We start from the raw sequence: 22,955 nt of genomic DNA, 5'->3' as shown, positions 1-22,955 counted from the left end.
TTAAAATACTCAGTATGGCAAGATTCCACATTTTGGGGTAGCATTTCCTATACCCCATTAATGACAAACAAGAGTATCCTAGTTTATTTTTTTCCCCAACTGAAATTGTTTTTTATAATCCCAGAAAAAAAAAAAAAAAAAAAAAAACCTGCTAGGTATGGGGTAAGTGAAAATGGAGGTTAAAATGACAGTATTGTAGACAGTTAGCCAGCGAGTTATTCAGTATCTCAATTACTATAAATTGAGTGTCTACAGTTTGCCAGTGACTATGATAGAATCCTAGGACACAGAAATTGACAAGATAGACAATATCCTTCCATTTGCTGAACTTATACATGACCAAACTAATAATTCCAAAGAATTGGAAGGGTTAAGAATGAAACGAAATACGAAATGTTACAAAGAGTAAGTACGATAGAACTGGGAAGCTGGGAGCTGGTAAATTTTATGTAGGATGATCAATCAAGAATATTTTGAGGCCATGTAATTTGAGTTGAGATCTGAGAGGTGAACAAACAATAAATTGAGCTTTTTGGGAGAGAATATTAAAAAGAAAAGATTACCAGAAAGAAAAATTACAAAGTTTCTGAGATAGAAGTTTAGTCTGTTCTAGAAGTATGTGGTACACTAGAAATACAATACAAGACACATATGTAGCCATAAATTTGTTAGACATTTAAAGAGTAAAATAAAAGTGGTTCCATTACAATAATACTAAATTTTGTCTTATTTTATGTAATGTACCCTAAATAGCATTTCTACATTTAATCAAATTAAACATTAATGAAAATATTTTACTTTAATTTTTTATACTAAGGTTTAAAAATATGCTACATATTTCAGACTTACAAAATGAATTTAAATCAGAACATTTAGATATGGTAATTGTATTTTAAGTAATCATAGTCATTTGTGACTCATAGCTACCATATTGGATGGTGTGATTATAGAGACTGAAAGAAGGCTACTGTTTCTGGATGGCATCTAAGAAAGAAAGTGTATTGAGAGGAATTAAGAGCTAAAAAGAGTATATAAAGCAAGCAGGGCCTTCTAGGCAGTGGCATGAAATTTATATCATATTCAAATTACAACAGGAAGTCATTAGAGGGTTTTAAGAAAAAAAACTGACCTGATATAATAACTGCTATTAATAGACTGTGCATGCTGTGTAGAAAACAGCCTGTAAAGCATACAAGAGTAGATGCAGAAAAACAGTCTTCTTTGAGATACATTGGCAGCATAAGCAGTGGACATATATGGGAAAAATATGGATATGTGTTTTGGAGGTAAAAGCCCACCAGACTGAATTCTACCAGAGCGATCAGATATAGGGTAAGTATAAAGAAAGGAATTAAGAATGACTCCTGTTTTTGTTTGTTTGTTTTATTCTTGTTGTTATTCTTTATTTTTGCAGCAGCAAGTGGATGGTGGTAGCATAAATCGAAATAAGAAAGACTTGAAGTTTCAGAGGACAGAAATGGAAATTCCCATGGGTTATGTAAAGTTTGAAATGACAGTCACAATTCAAAATTATGAGTACACAAGATGTTTTGTTAGAGTGGAATTCAGATTTTGAGAGTGTTAGTGTATAGTTATTATTTAAAGTTAAGAGACAATGACATTACCTAGAAAAGGAAAGAAAAGGAACAGAAGGGGAGAGAGGAGAAGATAAAGGATTAGGTGAGAGGAGTAGAGGAGAAGGGCTGACAATGCCTACAACAAAAGGCAGAAAATTAGTTAGGAGGACAAAGGCTATTTTCAAAGACAGGTAGTGGCAAAAGCCTAGTTGGTATGCTATAGAGAGAGACAGGAGGTGAAGAAATGGAGATGGCAGTACGAATACTATTTTCAAGGAGTCTATTTAAAAAGCAGAGAAACAAGAAGGAAATTGGAAGGGGGATGTGCATTTGCAGGGAGAGCATGTTCTAAAAAATTATATCATTAAGGTTGAGAATCTGAGATTAAGCCAGGTAAATCAGTTTACCCAAAATCTCGCAGTACATAGTGAAACCAAGTTGCAAATACAGATATTTCTGACATCATGGGCCAGGCCCTCATGCATGTTATACTGTATGTTATAACACCTCTTGGGGAGGAAAGCTGAATTTTGGAAAGCCAACATCTTTTAAATGTACTGGTATCAAGTAAGGTATTGATTAGTCTAGTTGATAAGAAGCTGAACTAAGACTGGAATTATGAGAAAGAAAGGGCTGCTGAAAAATACATTACCAACCAAATAAGACCCCAACAAAGGTGAGGCTGGGCCTCATGAATATGGGAATAAGGAATAGCCAAAGATGACTCAGGGCTCATAGGTTCCCATACATAGAAAAATATGGTGGTCTGAATCTACCATGAATTTGGCTTTCATATGACGTTCAATTTAATTAATACATTTCTTCACAATCCCTCATCTGCTTTTTGGATCTAAATGACTTTTCACACCTCAGCTGACTAATGATGATTTTGAGCTATCATTTGGCAGCACTGCCCCCTAGTTGTTTCAGGATTTTTTTTGTAAAAATATGCTTGACCTTCTAATGTATTTTCCAGAAATCCCTTAGCGAAAGCAAGTTGATCTTTTTAAGTAAAATATTGGCAAAAACAATGAACAGAAAAAAAAAAAGTTCAAAAGAAAAGATATTAAGCTTAGTTTTATGAAATTATATTCTGATATGACAGCATATTTAACTTGAAATATGTAGACATCTTCATGTAGTATTATGAGTAATTTTCCACCTTGCTTTGGAACCTGAGTAAAGATTGCAGTCTGCTAACCTTAAGAGTCAGCCTCACCAGGATTTTCCAAAGGATTTGGTGGATCTGTGTGAGGCCAGTTATCAACACAGCTCTCAAGATGGCCAGGATAGCACATGATAATGCACACCTTAAATACTAGCCAGTTAACCTTGTAAAATTTAACAGGTTTTATTGAAAATTCTCAGAGTGGTAGCTATTTTTATTTTATTTCATAGACAAGGAGACAAAGGTCTCTGCCAGTAATTTGGTCAAAATCTCTCAGCTACTAAATGGCAGAGCCAGGAGTCAACCCAGTTAGGGTTTATAGCAAAGCATGTACTCTCAGCAATAATATGGATGTGACTTCTGAGAAAGTACTTGAAAGGTACAACCCAGTGATCATCTATGTAGCTTCTTCATGGTAGCTTTTGTAGTGTCTCTGTAGTGTGCAGATTCTGTTGCAGGGCACATTGCTGCTACTTTTCAGGCACTAGAGGAATGGAAGATTGTAGTGTTTATGATAAAAAAGAGATAGTTATACATAAAAGCAAAAAAAAGAGAGGAAACAGGGATATTAATTCCCAACAGATCGGTGAAATTTGCTAGAGATCATAAATATGTATCATGCAAAAATATTTTCCATCTAACAAGGGCTTTACTCTTTGCCCCACTCCTACTCTGAGTTTAATTATTGCTAGAGGCTTCTCTGTTGTTTGATTTAGTACTGCAATTTTGCAATTACCTGCCAATCCTTCCTCTGTGTTTGTTTTTTGTTTGTTTGTTTGTTTGTTTTATTTTGGAATCTTCTTCAATCTTGTTGCATCCACTTGTATGACAAATCAAGCAGGTCCATGCAACACACAAGGACTCAAAAGATGCTCTAATGTCTTCGGACTTGTTGGTTGAGTAACCATGTTAATGATAACTTTGAATAAAGTTAATGCAATATTTTATGCCCCCAAAACACTTTTGAGTTTCTAATTTTGTAAAAAATTTTTCATTTTCTTTGGGGTGTAGTAGCCCTTTATTTTCATGAATGTTGAAAAATGATACATTTTTAGATGTACCACAAGATTATAGCTCAAATTCTAGTTCAACACCAAGATGTTCTGAATATATTTGTAGAGAGAGGTCATAGATCTCCAACCATACAAACTGAAAGTAAAGCGTCAGCAATTGAAGTAATTTATTCACTCATCCAATGAGTAAACATTTATCTCAAGTCTGCTGTAGGCTTGACAAAGGGTTGAATGCTGAAGATGCAATAATGAACAAATACACATACTCTAATAGCTAGTAAGTATTATGAACACAGATATGATAGAAATGCACACAGACCACTAAACAAATAATATGTAAAGTCATGTGCTTGGTTTTGCTCAAAAATTATTCTGTGAACTGAAAATATCCCTGTGAAGAATAAAAGGCCAAAATGGCATTTCATATTATGAAGAAAATATTCTTGCTCTCTGTATAGATGATCACAAGTAATTTAGAAAAATAATACTACTTTCCTAGACTGGAGAAAAATTGAATGTACTTCCTTAACAATGATAGACACAGATACAGATACAGAGAAAAAACAAAAACAAAAACATAGACCCATTGTTTAGATGTATTGTCTACCATTCAGAAAATGTCACGGCAAGTATAATTACACATTATCATATTTAACTAGGTGTACTGTGCTGCTTACACTTGTGTTATTTATAATTCCATGAATAACTCAAAAGTCCAAATGTGTCCAGGCTGCTGTAGATTAGGATATAATTTTTACTTTTACTTATCTGAGAATATTCATCTGAAATTAACCAATTTCAGAGACCTTGGTAGATAGTATTTATTTGAATTAAAAATAATAAAATCACTTGTATATTTTCTAGTATCTACAAACATGGTTGATAGTAGAACATTTAATTGAACAAGCATGGATACTGACTAATAAAAAATGATACCAGATATAAACAATTGATATTAGTAAACTGGTAGGCATTGGTTAAATGTGAAATACACAGGATCTAATTGTTTTACTATATATATATATATATATTTAAAAATTTACATAAATGCTAACCGATAAAATAAAATCAGCATACGTAATCTATTGGAATAACTTCAAAGATCAATTACTGAACATTTTCCCTTTATACCAACTTGGGAATAAAGAACATTAAAGTTCAAGATAACCAATTGGCAATTTTCGTAAGTAAATAAGGCAAGATCACATTCACTAGGCCTTAACGCTGAGAGTTCAGTAAAATAGAGGATGCTGGGTTGCAATTCTGAACATTCAGAAAAATAGATTAGAAAAAAATGCTGCAGGCACAGGCAGATAACTGGCATGTGGCAGTGGCAGTTTTCTTTATAACATAACACAGTTCTCTTTATATTGTATTTGCTATCTTAAGACAAAAATTTTATATTTTGAAATTGGTGCAGAGCATGAAACAAATTTGATTTTAAGTATTTTCAATGGTCTTATAATTATTTCCCAAATTTATGTTCACCCCACATGCCTTACCCACTACACATTCTGGATATTAATGCCATCATTATGTTGGATATCTTATGTTGGGATGCTAATTGAGGGGGTATTTCCCAATGCTAAACTTGTGTAGGAAAAGATTAAAATTATAAAGCTTAAAGATCATTGAATAGTTAATATTTGGGGAGGTAAAAATCTCACAATCACATATTTGAGATGTAATAGTGAAGGAATAGGTATGTGGTATAAAGAAGGGGCAATCAATGCTAAGAAAATCAGTGTTTCTTTAGTTGTATCCTCAGCAGAGATTTAAATAACTTTTGTTATTTTTTTCTCTCTTTTAGGGAATTAAAATTGGACTACTCTTTCTTACCCACAATCAAATTCCAGAGAAACCATTTGTGATGCTAATGAAGGAAATAGTCATGGACTTCATATTTCTGTAAGTATTTTCATGCCCATGCATTTGTGGATTGCAATATTTTCCTAACCCAGCTGTCTTTCTGAGTCACTGTCTCTGCTTCATCCTCTTAGATGTGGCATAGAACGTTTTAATCAGAGAAGCAAAAAGCTTGTTTTGCTGTTAGAACTAATGAGTTTCCAATTGATAAATTACATTAAATAGTAAACATCACATCAATAAATGTCTTGTCCTAAGATATTAAAAAATTCACATGAAGCCAATAACAACATAAGTGAAATGTTTGGTTTATTAATAAAGTAATGAAGAAAATTCTATCTGATTATTGTGCATGTACCATATACTGGACCAGAATTTACAGTGTACATAAATAGTTTATACCTGACAGCATTTAATGGGCTTGGAAAGACCCAATAAACCAAAATTATCTTTCACACACCTGCCAGGTCATCTATAATATTTCACATCAAATTTATTTCGGTAGCATAACACAGACATTGCCAACTGAAGTTAAGTGTAAAAAAATGTTATTTTCTAGGAAAGTTATGAATCCAAACAATTGGTAAATTATATTAGTTTTGTCCAAACAGCCCTATCTCTTAGATGTGACCAAAATCTTTAAAGAACAAGATAAGGCAGATAAAGGTTAATATTAGGCAAAGGGTGAGATGCGGGAGATTGCCACAAGAGACTGACTGCTACAGGAGACATTCTGCAGTGGATGGCCTTGAAATGAGAGGGGAAGCATAACTCCTTGTTATGACACCTCAATGGCAGAAAGGATGATGAGCACCCAGTGTGAACTTGGCTAGGGGCCCTGCACATTATCCGTCCATTGCTTTCAAATACACCATGCGTCAGAGATTATTATCTCCATGGTCTAGATTAAGACATTGAGATGCAGGCAAATTAATACAGCAAGTAACAGAGGCAAAAGTAGAGGTGGTGATGACAAAGTTTCCTGGGAAAATCTACATATGTACATTAAGATGTATAAGAATAATTCTAATTATTAATAAGAGACAAAAAAAGAAAAAGAAAGAAGGTGGAAGGAAGGAGAAAGAAAGGAAAAGGGGGAAATAAAAAAGGAGAAAAATTTTAAAAAGATTTTTGAAAGACAAATAAAAATAAGTAACCAATTATTGAGTTGCATACTTACCCTTAAATATTTTGTAGGTTGTCCAATAATTTGTAGATTGTCCATGAATGCTTCAAAAAGTATCCATAATCATAATAATTATAATCATGATCATAAGCAATGTGCATCAAAACCAGACCATGAGAAAGTAAATTTGAGTAGTAAGTTGGCCTATAGTATTACCAAATATTTCTTGAAATCAGGGAGTGCGTTGTTTGCCATGCTCTAAGCCTCGTCTTGAGAAAATAAAAATAATTTACCCCAGTGGTGCTTACATATCTCAAATCTTTATTTTCAGCCTTAAATTCATTGACTCTACTAATTTTCAATTATTTTTATGGAGCCACACTTTTACGTGAATTTTTATTTTTTGTCTTCTCACTGCTCTGGAGTTTGTCTCTTCCTTGAAAGTAGTTATAAGTGACTGACAGGTATGGAAATACTAGAAGAATTCCCACAGAATCATTTCTTTGTATAGAAAATACAATAAATGCCTATTTATACAGTATGGTTAAGAATTGGGATAGCTTGGTTAATTACAGTTCTAGTTAGCCGAGGAATTGTATGGCCAGGGAGAATTAACAGATGGTTACAAAAGTATACTGTGTGCATTAAATCTATTCTGGGGCTTACTACTTTTTTGCATTCATTTTTAATATATTCATGAAAAGATTTCTTGATACTGTATAATTAAGCATCTACCATTCAGAAATTGTTTATGGAATAGAAAAGATGAAGCTTATACTTGATTGCATTTCTGAGAGTGTGTACTTTTTAAGATTTTTGTGTTTACTAAGGTGCCATGATAAATGACTTCTTACCCATAAAATGAATCAGTTGCTATTTTGTCTATTGGTCAAAGCTGCATTTTATTCAAAAGACCTGAGGTGGTGACATTCAGGATATGTCCACAGAAGCCACTTTCACTTATATTAATATTGTATAATTTACTTCCCAAATAACGTATCTAGCCATATCTATAATGAAGCTGTGGAAAAAATTCTTATGTCACTTTATTTCAGCAACAATTACAAGGAACTGCATGTCAAATACAATCAGCATTCTGAGAGGCTTTCATTTCATTATTTGGCTATATAATACACACATCTGTAGAGTAATATTCAGTTACCTGGGGTCATTTTCATTCATGAGTATTTCACAGACCAGCCATCTCTAAATGCCTGGGGTCCTCAGAAACTCAAGTATAAACTGTTCATTAAAATTTCAATCATTTCACACCTAGTGGCACATACCATATGTTGGATATCCAGTGAAGAAATTGCATAATACTCTAAAATTTCAGTGTAGTCAGCTCTGGACAACCCTTTGAGCAGAAGCTAACCTGAGCTTCCTGCTCTCCTGAGATTAGGGAAAATGCAGCTATGAGCCTATTCAGTTCCTCCTCTTGTAATGGAGAGGAAATACCACAATGTATTTTTTGTGGCAGATGAGAGCTGGAATCTCTTCAACAACCACATCTTTTCATAGTGTTGTGTAAAGTATGGTTAAGAGACGATTGGAGAACTACCACAATTCTGTATTTCTTTATTGAAAGTAGGACTTATTGTTTGGAATAATGGGATTACAGATCAGAGGATATCCATTTCTCAATCACAACAACCTAAAGGTAGACATAGACATTTTATAGCAGACTGAGGAGTATAATTCTGTGAAGAAATTTAGGCATGGATATTTCACATTTTCAAATGATGCATCAAAGCATAGGGATTCAAACATCTTTCTAATCTGTTACATAAGCATCTTTTCAGAACTGGTTTCCTCTAAATGAGTTATAATTTTTAATTCATTTTAGAATATTCGATAACACTGAAAAAGCCCTTTCATGAGACAAACGTTCACACTAACATATATTAGTAGCATTACTTCAATTTCAAGGGGTTCAAGGAACGACCAAATCTTTTCTATGTGTCCATAAACTTGGGATTAACAACCACCAAAAGGAAAAAGGAAGGTGTTGGCATCAAGCAGAAATTAAATCTATAATCACCCTTACAGGAGTTATGTGTAAAAAAGCTCCTAAGAGACTTTAACTCTCAAATAAGTTCTTATCCCCTTCCCCAATTTGAGATAGGACATTCCGGGGCCGTGTTTCTGAAACCCAGGGAAGAAACAGCCCTCACTTGAGCTTTGTGGGGAGTAAGATGCCTTATGTGCCCTTGAGACAGCTTGTTCCCCACACATACGGGAGGAGAAGGGGCCAGCTTATGTAATCACTTCTTAGGCATTTGCTTCATTTCCGAACTGAATTTACTCATACATGTTGAAGGAATTTAAAGTACTCTACTAAAATCTGCTAGAGAATATTCATTTAAAACTGTTTTATTCGGTGCCCAGAATTTTCTCTAGCACATGATTTAAAATTACTGATTTCTATTATTTGTAGGCACAGTATTTTGAACAGCAAGAAGATTATTAAGAATTTTACTGTAATACTAAAAAATTACCAGAGATTATTTGACCAATGAAAAATTATAAAGAAGAATCTACTCTATAAAAATATCTGTGCAATGCATTTCACTGTATGCCCTATCTCCTAGTTACTACACAGGAGGGAAGAAAAGCTTCTTTAATGCATTGTCTTCCCCACCTTCCTCAACACAAAAAACACACGTTTCACACACTCCACTGGGAATGCTTAACTGCAGGGAGAAAACTGCCATCCTAAAAAGAAACCCTGGCATATCCCTGGGCTGAGCCAACAAAGGTGGGGAAAAGAATGTTCCAATCTAATGTCTTTTTTACTCCAGGGAAGACCAGAGCACTCACTCTGGACAGTCCATCCTGAATTGTGAATTTTCACAACTATTACTTCATTTGATCACCTCACTCTCTGTCCCTCTCCTCCAGAGCATTAAGGTATAACCCTACTGCCTGTCTGCGCCCAGAGCAGATGAGTCATATTATCATGGACTATTCTTTGTCTTCTCTACATTCCGTCTTTTGAGGAACCACTTTATAATCACTTATTAGTAATCCTATGCAGTCTTGTGTTTGTACTAGGACAAACTCACACTCCCTGCACATGAGTAAGCATGTGACCAAAACCTGGCCAATCCGAGTACACTATGATCAGAGGTCACTTGGTTATAGCAATTATTTCAGAGAAAGGTACGTGATTTAAGCTATGTTAACCAGAATTTCTCCCATAATTTTGTCACTATTGTGGGGAAAGTTTTTTGTTCAATGGGATCTCAAGATATATATATACACACACACACACACACATATATATATGTATATGTGTATGTATATATATGATATAAATTACAAGCCTGATCAATTTATCACTATAGAATAATAACTTGCTGGGAATGTGGCCACGCAAAGGAAAACAGATTAAGATATGCTGAGAAAGAGACCTTATGGCATTGTTTGGAAATCTGGATCTAGCTGTTCTTAAAACAGAACCTCTCCCCCTCCCTTGCTGTATTAGTCAATTTTATTGAATAAATGAGTTTGCACTCACTCTTTGATACCTTTAACTAACAGAATTCCGACGATGCAGAAATTGGTACTGGCAAGTGGAATATTGCATGAGAGAGGAATTCAAATATGAATTTAGCTAGATCAAGGTAAGCAGTATGACAGAAATTATTTCTCATATTGGGAAGTTTATCAAACTCCTTATGTGATGGTAAAGAATATGGTTAAGTTTTTACTTGTTGTATCTTGAAAACCAGACAATGTAAATAAAGTATCTGGGAGCTTTAGGGCACATTAGAAGCCAGCAAGCAAGCAAACAAACAAACAAACACACAAAACAAAAACATCTGTTGTGATGCTACAGTTTATTGAATGCTTCCCGGAGCCTTTAGTAAGGTCCTAAGATCAACTTTGGCTTAAACTAACTTCCCTCAAAGCAGAGAGTAGCAGCCATTTCTCCCTAAGAAAGGTGATATCCAAGATGTCAAACTTGTCAAAATTTATATGACCAAGTCATACAGGCTGAAAAAACCAAATCATGTAAATATGACTCCAAGACAGTCAGTGAAAGCAAAGGCACAAGGGGGTAGAGAAATCAGCAAATTTTTTATTAGAGTCCAGAAGCCAGACACCAAGAAGAAACTTTATCCTGCAAGGACAAGATTAGTGTGAGATAATTGAGGCACTTATTTCAAGCACAAAATTTAAGGAGTCACTAAAAAACCTTGGTAATCAGGAAATATAATATTTAATGAAATATTTTTAAAAATAAAAAATGTAAAAATTCACACCGAACAAAACATCCACATTGTAAATCAAGACATGACTAAACTCAATCGTTGTTCACTTCCTGTCCAAAAAATTAAAAAAAAATAGTAGCCCTAGTATTAACAACCATGTACTCTAATGCAGCCAAAAATAAAGAACAGATTACTAGTCTCACTGCCCTAGGCAGAAACAGTGAAATGGGTTGCTAAGAAACAGAAACCACCAGAATGAAATTTAGATTAAGATGAGACTCATTGACCCTGGTTACCAGTCCAGAGAGGAAGCAGGTAGCAGTCAAACAAAAGTCAGCTGAGGGTTTAAGGGCATTATTTTGCCAGAGAAACTTCAATATTGGCAAATTTTCAATGCCTCAGACAATTAGCACATCAATGAGTTTACACAAAAAGGAAGTTGCCTACCAAAACAGTGCTGTTCCAGAAATGGAAATCCTCCAATAATCTCAGATGCAGCCATGGAGGAAAATGTCCAGGGCATGTCCTGCAGAGGGCAGAGAGAGGCAGGATGGTCAAGACATTGACTCATCTGCCACTGAACCACTGCCACTGGTTTCGGTCCAGCAGAAGTAATATGTGCTCTAACTCAAAGGCCACTGTATGCTAGTTACTATTCTCTGTTTTTTGTTTTTTTTTTAATGTGAAAATGTTTATTCTAGTCTTAATTCTTAATTTTGGACTTGATATGTTGGGGCTTTTTAGATTCATCATGTAGCTGCAGATTACAAATTTACTTAGTGCAACATCTAATCTGAATAAGAGTGAGTTATGTCATCCAAAGATTCTAATCTTGGAACTGCATGTAGAAATTGAAAAAGACTTTGGGTTATCAATCTTTGGGGAGAGGGCAAATGCATTTTCAGTATTATGTTAAAGTAGTTGCATTAGGTTGGAACTGGTATTTTTTAACATACATGTATGAATAGAAAAATGTTTGTGGATTACTATGCTGTAAACCTAGTGAACATTTATTTTTTTCCCTTTCATTGAGAATGAAGTGTACTTCATTGTACAGTAATGGTCCTTCATTGCACAGTAATCTGACCCCAATCCAGGTGTTTTTGTGAGACCAACCTTGTCACTCTTTGTGTCTCCCCATTCTACTGCTCCCCAGTAGGACTGATCTTTGGATCCAAATCTGGACAATCAAAATATTCCCTTTCATTGCTGTATACTCATTTTCCCCAAATCTTTAGTATGAGCTCAGTTTCAGTTCCAATTACCAACCCATATTACATTATCTTTGATGTTCTTTGGTCTCCTCATGAGACAACTTACTGATTTGACACATTCAACTCTTAAACACAAAAACAAAAATAAACAAAAAAATCCCCCCCTCAAAACTAAGGATATGGGTCCTCTGGACTTATTCTATTTCAAGAAAATAAGTCTCCATGTTCACAGTCAATAGAAAGACAGTTTTCTACTTTTAAAAAAAAAAATAAGAAGTTAATTGAGCAGGCTACAGAATAACCATACAAAGAAACAGAGGAAAACAGTCTCAATGATTTCTTGTTCATAACACAAATTGCTCTATTGAGCAATTTTGAATACTTATTTTGTTTCAGCATCTATTTTTTAAATATATTTCATCATTTAATAGGAGGTGTTATAATCATTATTTTATAGATGGTAACAACGAAAGCATGAAGCATTTATGTTATTTGTTCATCATTGCATAACAATTAAATGGCAGAGTTGGAATTCAAAACCAGAAGGCCTAGACACAGAGTCCAAGCACCTACTCCTTTCATAAGTGCTACTTATTCACAGTAGAGGTGAGAAAATCACTGTGGAATGGATGAGTGAACGGATTCAAACCTTTTTTAGGCCAGACTAAAGGCAATCAATATGCCTGGACTTAAAATGAATGAAGTTCTTAATAAAAGGACCTCATGCCATAGTGTAAGTCATGCTACACAGAGAGAAATGTTGTTTGCACCTGGAAGATCCCTATCCCCACAAGGGTGAGTGAGCACTAACCATGTTTATACAATCTCTACATCCATCTCAAAGGGGTAGAATTACCTTTATTCCCTGTGCTACCCATTCTTCTTTCTTCCCATCCCCTACCCCAAATATGCACACAATTACTGCCCTCAGCACATTTAGGCAAATGTTCCCTCTGACCTACCTCTTCTAACATTTGCTATTTAAGAATATTCAACAATGTGCTTATTTTATAGGCCTTGTTTTATTTTTTTTGTTACTTTCAGCATGAAAGCTACTCACCATAAGTGCTTTATTTTCACTGTGCTTCCAGCTAAATCCCGCACAGTAAAACAAATTAAGCAGATGGCAGACTTAAATGTTAAAGATTGGAAAAAAATGTATGAAGAAATTTTAGGATAAATTAGAATATAGGATAGAATATATTGAAGTGAGATGAATCAGAGGTTAAAGTCACAGAGAATTTTAAAGCACTTAGCTTCAGTGAAGATATATGCATGATTCAGGACAGGAACTGAAAGTGTCCTCCCATGACAAGTGTGCCTTCATAGTGCTTAACTCCCAAATTAGTCAAATGCCTTATGCGGCTTTCTTGCCTCATGAGGTCATGCACATTACCACTGCTATCTTTCTTTCTTTTCAGAGTAAAATGTTCACAGTCTCAATCATCATGGGGAAGGTTCAAAGGACAGAGGTTTATGTGGTTTAATATGAGTGATGCCTATGGAGAGTCCAGACAAAAAAGAAAATAAATTTTCATCTGCTGTCCATTACTAGTTTCTCTGAATTCTCCTATTAGGGAATATACATTCACTGTAAAACTTTGAGCTCTGTTAAAATGCAAATTTCCCTGGGAGCATTCAATCTCATGAGTCATTTTCAACTATGAGTAAATGAAATTAGCAGATAATTTCCTAAGAACAGGTTTGAGTAGAAAGGAGGAAGGAGGAAGCATAAGGCTGCCAAGGACCAGGATTAAGTCCTTAAGCTCAAGTTCCTAAGATAGGAGCATTCTAAAATCAAAATATGTCTCATCAAATATTATCCCAGAACTAGTCTTGGTATTCATAAATTTAAAGATAAGTAGTATTGTTTTGAATGAATTTAAACAGAAAAGTTGTAAAAGCAAGGGAAAAACAAAGAAGCCAACATGTATTAAGTTTCTGTTATGTATTAGGGATTTTACGCTCTCCAGCCGTCACAACTCTCTGTAATATTTTCATGAACCCCACTTTATATATGAGGACAGTGAGCCTCAGAAATGTTACTTAACTTGACAAAGGTTACACATCTGATAAACAGTATAGAGGAAAGATTCTGATTCCAGTCTCTCTGTAAAGCTTGGGTTTTCCCCACACCAAATGGCAATGGCTTTCTGGTTTCAAATAACCTAACTGCATGGTAACATTTAAAAATCATTAGACAGGGAATGATAATTCTATTCCAAAAAATAAAGGGACAAAACATACTAATACCAATACAATATAACTAATATCTTTGGCTGTGATCAGGAAGAGGTAATTAGAGAAAAATGGAAGAATTGTTAGAAGGGAAAGAGGACATACCCAATGGGACATAGAAGGCAACTTGAACTAACTTATAATTGCACCCAGCTGCCATTAGGATCCACTTCAATGCTCATGTAATTTCCATAGACCCAAGACTCACTTATTTCTGACACAGCATATTAATCTAAAGACAGAAAGTGTAGGGGTTGATTAAAGACCTTCAAAACTCTCTCAAGATAATTTAACGGTAAGCAAAGAAAAAAAAAATATATTCCAGTGAGACATTTTAAGAAAATATCAGCTAGAAGTATTTTATTTTTATTATGTTGAAATTCAGACATGTCATACCTAGTCTGTTTTATCTGTAATTAAACTTTTGTGACATTCTATAAGCCAGAGCAAGTAGCAATATACAATTAGACTAGCCTCCTTTTGTGTCATAGACTTTTGGTGGGACAAGAATCATTCTCTCCCAAGTATAAATGACAAAGAAAGTCTGCGTAGGCATGCTCAGACAAATGAAAAGTTATCTTTTAAGTGTTTATATCACAGAAAAAAGGCTCTAATGATTTATATTAACTGCAAAAATGCCTCCAGAAGATTAGAATAATAGAAAAGCATTTATAATATCCAGGAGGGAAGAGCCATATGAATAGAACTGAGACTATTTTCTTGGGAAGTTTGTAGAGGAACACATTTTAAACAAACTTATGAGAAAAATATAATTTCTTATTTTATGTGAAAATGTTTGAATAGCCAGTCATGGTTACAGAGAAACCATGTTTTGTATCTAGTGGTACAAATTAACATATGTATCATCTACAGAGCTTGAAGTCACAGGCTTCTAACACTTTCTTATTTTCTTATAGATTATGTATTCTTGATAGTGATATGTTTTTGTTTGAAATACAATTAAACTTCTGAATTTTGTATTTAATGAAATATTAAGGTTTATAAACAAACTATTATCAGAAGGAACAGTAATTTTCCCTCAGGTACGTATAATGAGACATAATATTTTCAGAGCCAACTGAGAGGATAATTCTTTCTGTAAACAGTGCCCCGAATTTTTTTTTATTTTCCTCTTTCCTCATTTCCTACTTCCCACACACCCCCATTTGTAGGTAGGTACAAAAGTACTCAGGATTACATGTAGAAGTGTTCAATTAGGACTCTCTATTTGAAAGTACACTGACTTTGTCAATTTACTGTGTTTCAGATAAATATGAGCGCATGAAGCAGCAGAGGCTGCTAAGCATGCTAAAGAATGGGCCCTTGTTCCTAAAGTCTTCCTCAGTACAGAGACACAAACAGGAGCAGGTGAGCTCAATTATTTGTGAATGGAGAATGGGTGTATGAACTGTTTTTTTTTTTTTTTAATTATACTTTAAGTTCTAGGGTATATGTGCACAACGTGCAAGTTTGTTACATATGTATACAAGTGCCATGTTGGTGTGCTGCACCCATTAACTCGTCATTTACATTAGGTATATCTCCTAATGCTATCCCTCCTCCCTCCCCTCTCCCCACAATAGGACCCGGTGTGTGATGTTCCCCTTCCTGTGTCCAAGTGATCTCATTGTTCAATTCCCACCTATGAGTGAGAACATGCAGTATTTGGTTTTCTGTTCTTGCGATAGTTTGCTGAGAATGATGGTTTCTAGCTGCATCCATGTCCCTACAAAGAACACGAACTCATCCTTTTTTATGGCTGCATAGTATTCCATGGTGCATATGTGCCACATTTTCTTAATCCAGTCTGTTACTGATGGACATTTGGGTTGGTTCCAAGTCTTTGCTATTGTGAATAGTGCCACAATAAACATACGTGTGCATGTGTCTTTATTCCCTATTTAATAAATGGTGCTGGGAAAATTAGCTAGCCATAAGTAGAAAGCTGAAACTGGATCCTTTATACGAAACTCCTTATACGAAAATTAATTCAAGATGGATTAGAGACTTAAATGTTAGACCTAAAACCATGAACTGTCTCTTTAAACTCTGCCAAAGACAACTAGCTAATATTATGTTACTAAAAACATAAAGGAAGTTTCACTCTACTAACAATACAAGTGCAGTAAAATACTTTATATGTTATAATTGCTCCATAAATTTTAGGCTCCCTCTGTTGATCTTTTTTTTTTTTTTTTTTTTTTTTTTTTTTTTAACCACTAGAACATAGAGAAAACAATGAAGGAACTTCTACTTTGAGCTTATCTGAGCCACAGAGAGGAACAAAGTGGTAAACAGAAATAACAGGAGAGTTTAGAAAAAAATCTATTGTTCTTTCATAATTAAATGTACTATGTATTTTTTAAATAAATAATTTTAGCTATTTTGAATCTATATCCTTTTCTTAAGGATAATAAAAAACTTTAACATATTTGAACCCCTCACTGAATACCTCACTCACTACCTTATCTGTCTTCCTTTTTTTTGGTTAGGAAATTTAATTCTACATTGTTTATGTAAGACAAATGGTTTTCTGATGACCCCAATGTTTAATTACATTTAACAGTATTATTTGCTCACCACAAGTTTTATTATTTCTTTAAAAATCTACTCATTTCTCTATGTTTACAATTCTTATTGCTAAAATTCATCCCTTAAATACTATTTTTGTGATGACCTGTGAAACATGAATTGTCTTAGTCTTTGTCTAGAATTGCCTTAATTCCCCTAGTTCTTTGATGTTATTTAGGCGGGGCATAGAATTATAGGTGCCAGCTTCTGTGCTTCAGCATCATCTTCTGAATATATTGTTGTTAATAAGAAATGTTTTGCAAACTTAATTTTCATATTTTGAAGATGATAATACATCTTTTTTATAATTCTTAAACAATGTGTGAAGTTTCTCTATAATATATACTTGTCTCCAGTGTCATAATATTCTTCTACACAGAATGATCTACTGAAAATGCAATATAGTCAGTTACATTATGATATTGCTTAAAATAGTGCACTACCCCCAGTATCTATAGGATAAAATTTAAATTGCTCAGGACAGCCACAGTGGTTCATGCCAATTCCCATAGCCTTATCTCCAACCATTCTAGACCTCATACTTTATGTGCCAGACAGATAAAAATACTTCTCATTCACTGAACATACAAGCTGTTTTTAGGTTCTAAGCATTTATTTATTCTGTTCTGTCTACTAAAAAGTCTTCTTTCTCATTCTCAATTTTATTTTTAACTAATGAATTTTCATTTAATATATAAGCCTTTATTGAAACCTTATCTCTTCCAAGAAGCTTGACCTAACTCATCCAGTATGAGGTAACTGTGTTTCTTCTGTGCTCCCAAAATACTCCATTTATGTGAATGACTTTCCCAATGGATCTTAAGTTTCTTGGTATCAGGGGCTATGTCTTACACATTTCTAGCCCCTATCATATCATATACTACACCTTCACTTAGAATATGCTTAGTATATATTTGCTGAGTATTTAAAATAACTAAGGAAAAGAAGGTAGACAATATAATATGAATCTTACTATAATTCCATGGACCCATATATATTGTATTAACATTCGAACTCCAACTACTATCCTCTCTTTCTAATTAACTTACTCTAGAATACTCATAAGAATCTAAAGATTTGATAAGGTCAATAATTTAAAACTAGGAAAAGAAAACGAAGTTTCCTCGGTCCTCAGTTCTCATAGAGAAAAGTAGTATGTGAATGTACACATTGAAATTTCTTTATTTCTAGATATAGAAAAAAATTATTGTCTACAAAGAATTTAAAATACCTAGTACTATTGAAAATCTCAAAACCACAACAACGTAAAGAAACTTCTTAGGAGATTTATATATTATTTTTTATTATTTTTTAAATTTCTGGATTTAAGATAAAATGCTCTAACTTCACCAGATTCAAAATATAATTCCCATGCAAGTATGTATGTGACTGAAATAAATTGGTAAGTGATACTTAATTGGTATAAAAATTGGCATTGCAAATTTCAAATAAAATAGTCATGTTGAATGTTCATGAGCGTTTTTGGCATTGTTTAGATGGGCACCAATGTATTCATGTTTTAAAGATCCAATAGTCATGGTTCTTACATTTCCATGATTAGGAAAATATGAGCATTGATTCTGGTCACTGTAGAACATAAAATCTCTCTCTTTTATATCTATTTCATTTATTCATTTGTTTATTCACTATTTGGCAAATAATAAGTGCCTACTAGGTCCTAAGTCAATGTTAGTCACCGTAAATACAATAGCAAGCCAAGGAGACAACAAGACTAATCCTTGGTTAGATAGCCTAGACAAACAGGTGGATATGTCATTAAAATAGCATATAATGGTCTGAGGAGGAAAGTTAAGGGATTATAAGAATGGTTCTTCAACAAGGGTTTAACCCATTTAATATGGGCCTTGAGTTTCTATTTGGGTACATGGAATGTTCTCTTAGGACACTACCACTTTCAACCTAGACCTGATCCTGAGATAAATCGAAGTCACATGGAGAAGCCATATGTGAGCACTCTGGTCAACAGTGCCGTGTGAGATCCTAGCCAACATCAACAGCCAACCCTGTGAATAAGCCATCTTAGAAAAACAGCCCCACTGGGACTGCAACTTGCAGTCACAGAAAGTCCCCAGGTGAGAACTTCCCAGCTGAATCTAGTTAATCCAAAGAAGCATGAAAGATCTTAAGTAATTATAAGTCATCCTGCCAATTCTTTCCTAAAACGTTGGTACATATTTGTTTTACATAGGAAAACAAATCTTAGACTAACGTTTTTGTTGTGGCGACAAAATAGCTGTTTGCTAACTCCCACTCACAACACTTACTTCTTAGAGAATCATCTCTCTTATGTTCTAACAAAAATAGTTTCCATTTGGTATTGAGACATTTAATAAACAGTCTATTTCTTCCAATCATGAGAAGGTTTTGTTTTCTCTAGGAGAGAGAAGGGTTTTATATGTCCTATCTCATGCCAATTATTATATATGTAAATATAATATATATTTATTATATATTATACAATATTATATATAAAATATATATATATATAACTATATATATATAATTTTCATTAGCGTTTTGATAATTCAAATATTAACTCATGCCCAGCGCAAAAAAAAAAAGGAAAAATAATTAACCCTACCATAAATACTATCTTATCAAGATACAAGTATTAAAAATTGGCTGGGCGCGGTGGCTCACGCCTGTAATCCCAGCATTTTGGGAGGCCGAGGCAGGCGGATCACAAGGTCAGAGACGGTGAAACCACGTCTCTACTAAAAATACAAAAAAAAAAAAAAAAAAAAAAAAAAAATTAGCCGGGCATGGTGGCGGGCGCCTGTAGTCCCAGCTACTCCGGAGGCTGAGGCAGGAGAATGGCGTGAACCCGGGAGGCAGAGCTTGCAGTGAGCCGAGATCGTGCCACTGCACTCCAGCCTGAGCGACAGACCAAGACTCCGTCTCAAAAAAAAAGAAAGAAAATTGGCATATGTCCCTTTACTTACATATATGCAATACTTTTTTACAAGGCATTATACTATAGTGTTTTGTAGCCTGCTTTATCCACCTTGAACTATGTCACAAAGTTTTATTATCCCTTTTTTTTTTTACCTCTTCCATAATATCATTTCCTTGCTGTAGAATTGTTGATTAAGCCAATTTATATTCTTAGACATTTAGTTACTTCTGAAGGTCCATATTTGTAATGTCTTGTTCTATACTGGTAAATAATCTTACATGTCTTATAGTATTATATGAAATGATCATTTTCCTACATCTTCACAACAATTTCTGCAGTATTTTAAATTATTTATGTTTGACACCTCTTAATGTGATTATTGGCCATTTTAATTTAAAGATTTCTCCATGTTCTTGGTCATTATTTCCATAGGAATGTCTTTATTTGTCTGAATAATTATTAAAGTTCTAAAAAAAATGTAGCTTTATGTCATAGATTCTTCTTCTTCTTTTTTTTTTTTTTTTTACAATGTTTGTCATTGTTATTTGATTTTGGTCACTTTTGACATACATAGTTGTTTAATTTAATTCTAAGTAGTCAAACATATTCATCCTTCACTTAGCTTTATTAATTTTACCTGTAAAGCCAGTTTTAGTTATCTGAATTTTAATTATTTTGATGGAACTGATGTTGATATAGACGATTATAAAAGTATTAACCTTATGTATCCAGGGAACAAAGATTTTCCATATTTTGAACAGAATCCTATCCCTTCATATCCAAAAACATTCAAGTTTTTAATTTACAGTGTTATACAAATCCCCTTTTCAAGCCTTCATTGAAGTCTTGAAAAAATATACACTTTCTATTTTTGCTTGTCCTATTTGCATTGAACACTGGTAAGTTATTCTTTATTTCTACATTTACTGCTACTATATCCTGTATTAATTCATCCCAAAATATGGATAATAATCCTTGCCTTCACTTGCCAAACAGTATTTTAAAAGACTGCATATTTAAAGAAATATTGGTGAAATAGTACAGGGATATTTATTATTTGATATCATTTACCCCATTGTTTATTGGTTTGTGTTATTTCTCTGGGAAATACTATGAGAGCTGTCTCCCTTTGGAGCTCATGGCTGACACAATGTGATTAGAGAATCCTCCCTGAAGAGATAAAAATCTGCCCACTCCCTCCCTCTTGTTTTCCCTCTTTCTCCTATGTTTGGAGATTCACTCACACTCCCTGCTTTTAAAGGATGCCCGAGATTAGTATATCTCTGAATCAAACTCTGAAAAGATTTTGCCCGATCTTCAATGAAGACCATTTATGCATAACGTTAAAGGCATATTTACACATTCAGTAGGTATTTTTGGTCACAAACAGCAGAAACAAAAATTTCAAACTAGGTTTGATTAAAAAAAATGTAATGTATACTAAAGCTCATGTAACTATGGGAAAAGCAGAAATCTCTGGAACAATTGGACCTAGGGATTGGAACACTGCTAAGATTCTCATTCTGCCTTCTCCTCCTTTCCCAACACATGCAGACCCCCTTATTTCTCTGCTTTCTAACATGTTGGCTGCGATTCTTCTTACTGTGGAGCAGCCCCCTCTACGTAGCAGTCATAAAGCTACCACATCCTATGCTTCCCACATCAAACTTTTACCACCAGAGAGGGAGGAAGACAGATTTCTAAAGCTCAATTTGACTCACTTCTCTACAGTGTTAAAATGACTATTTTGTTTCCACTTAGCAACCATATGCTTAGAAATATGAGGTAAACACCTTGATTGCTAAATAAACACATGGCAAATATAAACACACACACACACACATGCACACACACACGCGCACACACATACATAATACTTGAATCAAACAGAGGGAAAAGTCTAAAAAATTCTAGGATTCAAAGCTTCCAACTCTTATTTTCTAAACATATAAGCAACTTCTTCCTTTTTAGAGCCTCTTCAGAACTCTATTCCTGCTCAGCACGACTCTATTAACTTTTTTGAGTCTAGATTCTCTGCATAGAATGTGCAACGGGTATCATGGTATTACAGTACAAGAAGAGAGAACATATGCTTAGTGGTTAAGATTACAGACTCTGGAGACAGTCTGTCCTGGTACAAATCTTGGCTCTGTCACTTATGAGCTTTGTATCTTGGGCAATTACTGAATTTCTCTAGTCTCAGATGCCTCAGCTATAAAATGGAAATAATAATAGTACGTAACATATAGGGTTCTTTTGACTCTTAAATAAACTAAAATATGTAAAGCACTTAGGAACTACTTTACACATTTTAAGCATTTGAAGAAAATAAATGTACTATTTTCAGTTATCAAATCTTACAGGTATCAAAACAATATCAAACATTTTTTTCTGTACAATTTATATATTCCACACAGCAATACTTCAAAGTTGACTGTAATTCTTACTTTGTTTTATTCCATTTGATTTTCCTTTTGAAGCATAAACTTAACATGTTTAGTAACAAATCTTTATTCCAATATATAACTGAAATAGTTTCAGAGCCTGGTAAGCAAAGAATTTCTCATATATTCTTCCTTCACCTCCCACCAAATATAAAAATTTTCATAGGCTCAATAATTACTTCCTTATGGGAAATCACTTAGCAATAATTTAAATCAGTGGTTTGCAAACCAGCTGTCTTGAGTTTTGATATCTTAAGTATCTCTGTATCTGATACCTAAAATGACAAAAATTTTTAAAAGTAATCAGCCTTATCACCAAATATTAAGAATATTTGTATGACCCTGACCTAAACAATATTCTGAGAACAACGTAGGAAGGTACTGTCGGGAATATTAGAGTTTTCAGACCTTCAACTGGTTTCTATTCTCTAGTGGTATAACTTGTTTAAACTGAAGGGACTTATTATCTGGCCACATTTAGCTAGACCAAAGCCAATATCATACCTTTTTAAGGTCCACAAATAGTGATTTATTGAAGTTACATGTTTCAACCTCCTCTTGGCCTAGATAAGAAGTTGAAAGCCGTGTCCAGCATCCTTCTTAT

The 22,955-nt window shown here is 34.0% G+C and overlaps 1 long non-coding RNA gene across 1 annotated transcript in view; it reads right to left on the bottom strand.

Moving 5' to 3' along the window:
• Nucleotides 1–2,906: 2,906 nt before the first annotated feature.
• Nucleotides 2,907–22,955, bottom strand: part of LOC144340665 (uncharacterized) — a 107,623-nt gene continuing 87,574 nt past the window's right edge. Inside the window, exon 4 of the long non-coding RNA XR_013416910.1 lies at nt 2,907–3,229. This is a non-coding gene — a long non-coding RNA (uncharacterized LOC144340665). The remainder of the gene's footprint in view (nt 3,230–22,955) is intronic.

Source organism: Macaca mulatta, chromosome 4, assembly GCF_049350105.2.
Source record: "Macaca mulatta isolate MMU2019108-1 chromosome 4, T2T-MMU8v2.0, whole genome shotgun sequence".
NCBI lineage: Eukaryota > Metazoa > Chordata > Mammalia > Primates > Cercopithecidae > Macaca > Macaca mulatta.
This window is presented reverse-complemented; position numbering and strand designations above follow the sequence as displayed.